The 8806-nt window shown below is 42.5% G+C and overlaps 2 non-coding genes across 2 annotated transcripts; both read right to left on the bottom strand.

The window, feature by feature from the left end:
- Positions 1-202: 202 nt before the first annotated feature.
- Positions 203-275, bottom strand: trnak-uuu (transfer RNA lysine (anticodon UUU)). Its single transcript has one exon. It is a non-coding gene; the product is annotated as a tRNA-Lys (tRNA).
- Positions 276-3811: 3536 nt separating this feature from the next.
- On the bottom strand, positions 3812-3884 carry trnak-uuu (transfer RNA lysine (anticodon UUU)). Its single transcript has one exon. It is a non-coding gene; the product is annotated as a tRNA-Lys (tRNA).
- Positions 3885-8806: the final 4922 nt, after the last annotated feature.

Below are 8806 nucleotides of genomic sequence, written 5' to 3'. Positions count from 1 at the left end.
ATTTTAAACTTGAGATTCAGAGATGTTTGTTAACCAAAGGTATTAAGGGATCTGGAGCAAAGGAATGCAAACGGATATCGATCGATTATTTAATTAAATGGCAGAAAGGCTCCAGGCATGAAATGGCCTGCTCCTGTTGTTATTTTCTTTGTTAAATGATCAAAATGCGAATGTAAAGTTGAGTATCTTGATTTAAAAGCAGCGCCCGAACAGGGACTTGAACCCTGGACCCTCAGATTAAAAGTCTGATGCTCTACCGACTGAGCTATCCGGGCTCTTGCAATACCAAGCTCACAAAATTACTTTCATTGGCTGCAGTGCATCATTGCATCTCCGACAAATTCAATTTACTTGTCCATAATCCAACCTGTACAGCACATTTCTCCCACAAATCCGGATTGACTGCCTCAGACCACCATCACTTCAGAAATATTAACACACCCACAAAAGACACGCTCGTTAGCAGCGGAGTCAGATGTGACAAGTGCCGTCCCCCAGATATCTGTATTAGATCATCAACTGTTCACCGTATTTATGACTGACTTGGATGGAGCAATGGAGCACTGTACATCATATTTTGAAGATCGCACTAAGTTAGACGGTCCGCTTGTAGTGCAGTTGGGAAATGGAGGTAACCAAACGGACAGAGACAGACACAGTAAGCCGGCAAAACAAAGGCAAATCGAGTTCAATGTACGCAAGTGTGACACCAGCCACTTTGGAACAAAGTAAGATAGTCCTGAGTATTTTCTAAATAATGGGAAGCTATTAACTGTTGAGGAGCAAAGAGGTTTATGAGTCCCAGTTCACAAATTATTATTTGCTTGTAGACATGGAGCAAAGACATTTGAAAAAGTCCCGCATATGGGACATTGGGCTAAATTTGAAACGCATGTAATTGAAGGCAAATTATTAACCTGGTTAGGAAATTGGTGGCACGGCAGGAGACAAAGTTTGCAGATGATGATCAGGTACATTAATTGGCAGATTATGACGAGTGGTGTCTCTGATTGATCACTTTTGGGAACTCAACTAATCACCGATTTCATTAACGACTTACTTGATGGGATTGAGAGCCACACATCCAAGTTTGAGGATGACAAAAAAGATAGGCGGCATGAAAATCAGTTGAGATGGAAGCAAGACATTTGACCAGATATTCATAGATTAAGTGAATGTGTAATTTTCTGGCAAATTGATTTAAATATTAGCAAGTGTGACGTGATTCACTACCGATCTTTATATGAGTATTCAGAATACACTCCTTATAATGTTAAGCTGGAAACAGTTGATATCCAAATAGAATTGTGTCCCTGTACATATATCATTAAATGGTCATGGACAGGTACAGAAATGAATCAAAAAGCTAATTGAAAAGTGCTACTAATATCTGCAGGATTACAATATAAGAGGGTGAAATGATGCCACAGCTATACAAAGCACTGGTTAGGCCACAGCTGCGGTACTGTGTTCAATTCTCGGCATCACAGCTTGGGAATGTATTATTAGGCTTAAAAAGTGAAGGAGACATAGAGTCCAAGGGACAAATTACAACGGGATATTGCACAAACTCGGTTTTTTTTCCTGGAATTTAGAAGCTTAAGTGGTGATTTGATTGAAGTATTCACGATATTAAGAGGAAATGCTAGTGTAGATAGCGAGAAGCTATTTCTGATGATTGACCCATCTGGGAGAAGGGGCCATAGCCTCAACATTAGATCCAAGCGTTTCAGGAGAGAAGTTTGTGTGACAGAAATTTGTAACACACTTCCGCAAACAGTAATTAAAGCTGGGCCAATTGTCAATTTTAAACTTGAGATTGAGAGATGTTTGTTAACCAAAGGTATTAAGGGATCTGGAGCAAAGGAATGCAAACGGATATCGATCGATGATTTAATTAAATGGCAGAAAGGCTCCAGGCATGAAATGGCCTGCTCCTGTTGTTATTTTCTTTGTTAAATGATCAAAGTGCGAATGTAAAGTTGAGTATCGCGATTTAAAAGCAGCGCCCGAACAGGGACTTGAACCCTTGACCTTCAGATTAAAAGTCTGATGCTCTACCGACAGGGATATCCGGGCTCTTGCAATGCCAAACTCACAAAAGTATTTTCATTGGCTGCAGTGCATCATTGCATCTCCGACAAATTCAATTTACTTGTCCATAATCCAACCTGTACAGCACATTTCTCCCACAAATCCGGATTGACTGCCTCAGACCACCATCACTTCAGAAATATTAACCCACCCACAAAAGACACGCTCGTTAGCAGCGGAGTCAGATGTGACAAGTGCTGTCCCCCAGATATCTGTATTAGATCATCAAATGTTCACCGTATTTATGACTGACTTGGATGGAGCAATGGAGCACTGTACATCATATTTTGAAGATCGCACTAAGTTAGACGGTCCGCTTGTAGTGCAGTTGGGAAATGGAGGTAACCAAACAGACAGAGACAGACACAGTAAGCCGGCAAAACAAAGGCAAATCGAGTTCAATGTACGCAAGTGTGACACCAGCCACTTTGGAACAAAGTAAGATAGTTCTGAGTATTTTCTAAATAATGGGAAGCTATTAACTGTTGAGGAGCAAAGAGGTTTATGAGTCCCATTTCACAAATTATTATTTGCTTGTAGACATGGAGCAAAGACATTTGAAAAAGTCCCGCATATGGGACATTGGGCTAAATTTGAAACGCATGTAATTGAAGGCAAATTATTAACCTGGTTAGGAAATTGGTGGCACGGCAGGAGACAAAGTTTGCAGATGATGATCAGGTACATTAATTGGCAGATTATGACGAGTGGTGTCTCTGATTGATCACTTTTGGGAACTCAACTAATCACCGATTTCATTAACGACTTACTTGATGGGATTGAGAGCCACACATCCAAGTTTGAGGATGACAAAAAAGATAGGCGGCATGAAAATCAGTTGAGATGGAAGCAAGACATTTGACCAGATATTCATAGATTAAGTGAATGTGTAATTTTCTGGCAAATTGATTTAAATATTAGCAAGTGTGACGTGATTCACTACCGATCTTTATAGGAGTATTTAGAATACACTCCTTATAATGTTAAGCTGGAAACAGTTGATATCCAAATAGACTTGTGTCCCTGTACATATATCATTAAATGGTCATGGACAGGTACAGAAATGAATCAAAAAGCTAATTGAAAAGTGATACTTATATCTGTAGGATTACAATATAAGAGGGTGAAATGATGCCACAGCTATACAAAGCACTGGTTAGGCCACAGCTGCGGTACTGTGTTCAATTCTCGGCATCACAGCTTGGGAACGTATTATTAGGCTTAAAAAGTGAAGGAGACATAGAGTCCAAGGGACAAATTACAACGGGATATTGCACAAACTCGGTTTTTTTTTCCTGGAATTTAGAAGCTTAAGTGGTGATTTGATTGAAGTATTCACGATATTAAGAGGAAATGCTAGTGTAGATAGCGAGAAGCTATTTCTGATGATTGACCCGTCTGGGAGAAGGGGCCACAGCCTCAACATTAGATCCAAGCGTTTCAGGAGAGAAGTTTGTGTGACAGAAATTTGGAACACACTTCCGCAGACAGTAATTAAAGCTGGGCCAATTGTCAATTTTAAACTTGAGATTGAGAGATGTTTGTTTACCAAAGGTATTAAGGGATCTGGAGCAAAGGAATGCAAACGGATATCGATCGATGATTTAATTAAATGGCAGAAAGGCTCCAGGCATGAAATGGCCTGCTCCTGTTGTTATTTTCTTTGTTAAATGATCAAAGTGCGAATGTAAAGTTGAGTATCGCGATTTAAAAGCAGCGCCCGAACAGGGACTTGAACCCTGGACCCTCAGATTAAAAGTCTGATGCTCTACCGACTGAGCTATCCGGGCTCTTGCAATGCCAAGTTCACAAAAGTACTTTCATTGGCTGCAGTGCATCATTGCATCTCCGACAAATTCAATTTACTTGTCCATAATCCAACCTGTACAGCACATTTCTCCCACAAATCCGGATTGACTGCCTCAGACCACCATCACTTCAGAAATATTAACCCACCCACAAAAGACACGCTCGTTAGCAGCGGAGTCAGATGTGACAAGTGCCGTCCCCCAGATACCTGTATTAGATCATCAAATGTTCACCGTATTTATGACTGACTTGGATGGAGCAATGGAGCACTGTACATCATATTTTGAAGATCGCACTAAGTTAGACGGTCCGCTTGTAGTGCAGTTGGGAAATGGAGGTAACCAAACGGACAGAGACAGACACAGTAAGCCGGCAAAACAAAGGCAAATCGAGTTCAATGTACGCAAGTGCGACACCAGCCACTTTGGAACAAAGTAAGATAGTTCTGAGTATTTTCTAAATAATGGGAAGCTATTAACTGTTGAGGAGCAAAGAGGTTTATGAGTCCCAGTTCACAAATTATTATTTGCTTGTAGACATGGAGCAAAGACATTTGAAAAAGTCCCGCATATGGGACATTGGGCTAAATTTGAAACGCATGTAATTGAAGGCAAATTATTAACCTGGTTAGGAAATTGGTGGCACGGCAGGAGACAAAGTTTGCAGATGATGATCAGGTACATTAATTGGCAGATTATGACGAGTGGTGTCTCTGATTGATCACTTTTGGGAACTCAACTAATCACCGATTTCATTAACGACTTACTTGATGGGATTGAGAGCCACGGGGATGGGATACTGAGTGGAACTATAGTAGGGTGTGATGTACAGACAAATATAGAGGAAAAAACAAGTGAGCCCGGAAGGCAGAAGTAATATGTAACAGCACAACGGAGTATGGCAAGGCTGGATGGCATTTATTTTAATGCAAGGAGTCTTGCGAGTAAGGCAGATGAATTGAAGTTGTTGCTATCACAGAGACATGTTTGAGGGAGGGGCAGGAATGGCAGCTCAATATTGCAGGGTATAGAATCTTCAGGCGAGACAGAGGGGGGAGTAAAAGAGGAGGGGGTGTTGCAATATTAACCAATGATTCAATTACTGCTGTATGGATTGATGACGAGTTAGCAGTTTCCTGCAATTAGGCCATATTGGTAGAACTTAAAAAGAAAAAGGGTCAAGCACTTTGCTGGAATGTCCTCCAGTCCCCCAAACAGTCAGGGGGAGATACAGTAACAGATATGTAGGCAAATCTCAGAGAAGTGTAGAAATAATAGGATAATAATAGTAGGGGATTTCAACTTCCCGAATATTAACTGGGATAGTCAGAATGTGAAAGGCTTAGAGGGTGCAGAATTCTTAAAGTGCATCCAGTACAGCTTTTTGAGCCAGCATGTAGAAAGTTCTTCAAAAGAGGGGGCGGCACTGGACCTAATTCTAGGGAATGTAGCCGGGCAAATGTTAGAAGTGCAAGTAGGAGGGCATGTTGGTGACAGTGACCATAATTCGGTGAGATTTAAGGTAGTCATGGAAAAGGACAAAGATGGACCAGAAATATAAGTTCCAAATTGGGGGAAGGCCCATTTTTAATGAGATAAAGCAGGATCTGGCAAAAGTGGACTGGGATCAGCTACTTGTAGGAAAATCCACATCAGAGCAGTGGGAGTATTTCAGAAAGTAAATAGAGAGAGTACAACGCCAAAAAGTTCCCGTAAAGATCAAGGGTGGGACCAAGAATCCTAAGGAACCCTGGATGTCAAGGCATATACAGGTATGGATTAGGAAAAAACGGGAGGCTTTTGGGAGGTACAAAGAACTAAGAACAATGGAAGCCCTAGAGGAATATAGAAGGGGCAGGGGTCTAATTAAAAAATAAATTAGGAAAGCGAAGAGGGGACATGTAACAACACTGGCGGGCAAAGTAAAGGACAATCCCAAGGTGTTTTATAAATATATTAATGGCAAGATGTAAACTGGAAAGAGAGGACCCCATTAGGGACCAAAGTGCCAATCTGTGTGTAGAGCCGGAAGATGTAGGTAAGCATTTAAATGAATATTTTGCAGCGGTGTTCATCACGGAGATGATCGATGTAGGCATAGTTATCAGGCAGTGGGATTGTGATATACTTGAACAAATTATTATCGAGCGATTTTAGCGGCCTTAAAAGTGGCTAATTCCCCAGGTACAGACGAGTTGTATCCCAGGCTGCGGTGTGAGGCAAGGCAGGAAGTTGCAGGGGCTCTGACACAAATTTTCAGAACCTCTCTGGCCACAGGAGAGGTGCCAGAGGGCTGCAGAATAGATAACGTATTACCATTATTCAAGAAGGTTAGTAGGGATAAAACAGGGAATTAAAGGGCAGTGAGCCTAACATCAGTGGTGGAGAAAATATTGAAAAAATTCTGAGCGACAGAATTATTCTCCACTTGGAGAGGGAAGGAGTAATCAAGAATAGTCAGCATGGCATTGTCAGGAAGAGATCATGTCTAACCAAGTTGATTGAAATTCTCGAGGGAGTGAATAGGTGTGTGGATGAGGGTAGTGCAGCTGAAGTACTCTACATGGGCTTAAGTCAGGATTTTGACCAAGTCGCACATGGGAGACTGGTAAAGAAAGTAAGAGCCCATGCGATCCACGTCAGTTTGGCACACTGGATACAAAATTGGGTTAGTGGCAGGAGGCAGATGGTGATGGTCGAAGTTTGCTTTTGTGACTGGAAGCCTGTGTCCAGTGGTGTAACACAGGGATCGGTGCTGGGTCCTTTGCTGTTTGTACTGTACATTCATGATTTAGATATGAATGTAGGAGGTATGATCAGTAAGTTTGCAGATTAGACGAGAATTGGTGGAGTGATAAATAGCGAGGAGGGAAGCCTCAGGCTACAGGATGAGTTGGTTAGATGGTCAAAACATTGGCAAATGTAATTTAACACTGAAAAGTGTGAGGTGATGAATTTTGGGCGGACTAACAAAGCAAGGGAGTAGACAATGAATGGTAGTACACTTAGAAGGACAGAGGATCAGAGAGACCTTGGTGTGCATGTACATACATCCCGGAAGGCTGCAGGACAGGTAAATATGGTGGTTAAAAAGGACTATGGGAAGCTTGCTTACATTAGCCGAGGCATAGAATATAAGAGCAGGGAGGTTATGATGGAGCTGTACAAAACACTAGTTAGGCCACAGCTGGAAGACTCTTTGCAGTTCTGGTCGCCACACTAAAGGAAGGATGTGATTACTTCGGAAAGGGGCAGAGGAGATTAACCAGGATGTTACCTGGGCTGGAGAGCTTCAGCTATGAAGAGAGACTGGGCAGGCTAGGGTTGTTTTCCTTAGAGCAGAGAAGGCTGAGGGTTCAGCTGATTGAGGTGTACCAAATTTAAAGGGCATAGATAGGGCAGATAGAAATAAACATTTCGCCTTATTAGAGGGTTCAATAACTGAGGTAGAGAGAGATGGCAACAGAGGTAGAGATAGATGCGGCAGAGGTAGAGAGAGATGGAGAGAAATTTAGAGAGAGATGGAGAGAGACGTTGAGAGAAATTAAGGAAAAGGTAGAGAGAGAGAAAGTAGAGGTACAGAAAGATGGATGAAGAGGTAGAGGGAGATGGAGACAGAGGTAGAGAGAGATGGAGGGTGAGGTAAAGAGAGATGGAAGGAGATGTAGAGAAAGATGGACAAAGCGTTACAGAACGGTGAATGAAGAGTTAGAGAGATGGACACAGTGGTAGATCCAGGTGGAGGAACAGTTGGACAGAGATGGAGGAAGAGATAGATAGCGATGGAGAAAGAGGAAGAAATAGATGGAGGAAGAGGTAGAGAGAGATGGCGGGAGTGGTATAAAGAGATGGAGAAAGACGTAGAGATAGATGGAGAAAAAGATAGAGTTAGATGGAGGAAGATGTAGAGGGAAATGGATGGAGAGGATAAACAGGCGGATAAAGATATAGTGCGAGCTGGTAGAAGAGGTAGATAGCGATGGAGAGAGAGCTAGAGGTAGATGGAGAAATTGGTAGAGAGAGATGGAGGATGTGCTAGATAATGATGCAGAAAGAGGTAGAGTTATATGGTGAGAGCGATGGCGGGAGAGGTAGAGAGAGATGGAGACAGAGGTAGAGAGAGATGGAGGCAGGATTAGGGAATCATGGAGGGAGAGGTAGTGAGAGAAGGAAGGAGAAGTAGAGAGAGATGGAGGAAGAGGTAGAGAGAGATGGGTGAAGTTGTAGAGAGAGATGGAGGGAAAGGTACAGAGAGATGAAGGAACTGATAGAGAGGGGTGGAAGAAGAGTTAGTGAGTGATGTAGAAAGATGTAAATGCTGAGAGATAGACGGAGTTGTGGAAGCAGAGAGTTGGGGATGTAGATAACGCTATGGAGGAAGCAGTAAGAGGAACGAGTTGAAGATGTAGAGAGGCAGATACGGGGTTTACATTGGACGATCATGAGAACATTTGTGCATATTCAACCCGCGGAACCTCGCTGCCTGTCTCCCATTTTGGAACTTAGCAAAGACTCAAACTCCAGTTTCCCCTCTAAACTCCTCGGGTTCCAAGAGTATGTAGGGAAGGTGAAAGATCAGAACCCTCCTTCAGTGCAGAGACGACAGAATCCAGCCAATCTCTCCACAAGTCCAGAAGTAGAACAGTATCGAGAAAATAACACTCTACTTCTACAAAAAATAATCAGACTGCTTCATTGCTTGGCCTTGTGAGCGCAAACAGAGAGATAACACTTCAAATCACAGCTCTGTCTAAACCCCCGGGTTAGGCGAATCGGTGAATTCTGGTCACGGAGCGGTCAGGAGATGTAAGAGATTAGACTGCGAGTTCATCGCATTTTACGATCATCCATACTCACTGGTCAGGCACTGTTAAAATCGGGGTGGGCTGTCTACCTGATAACTA

Source organism: Somniosus microcephalus, unplaced genomic scaffold (genome assembly GCF_052327205.1).
Source record: "Somniosus microcephalus isolate GS21.2 unplaced genomic scaffold, FLI_Smic_1.0 unresolved_chr5, whole genome shotgun sequence".
Lineage (NCBI taxonomy): Eukaryota > Metazoa > Chordata > Chondrichthyes > Squaliformes > Somniosidae > Somniosus > Somniosus microcephalus.
The sequence above is the reverse complement of the archived record's forward strand: the minus strand, read 5'-3'. Positions and strand labels throughout refer to the sequence as shown.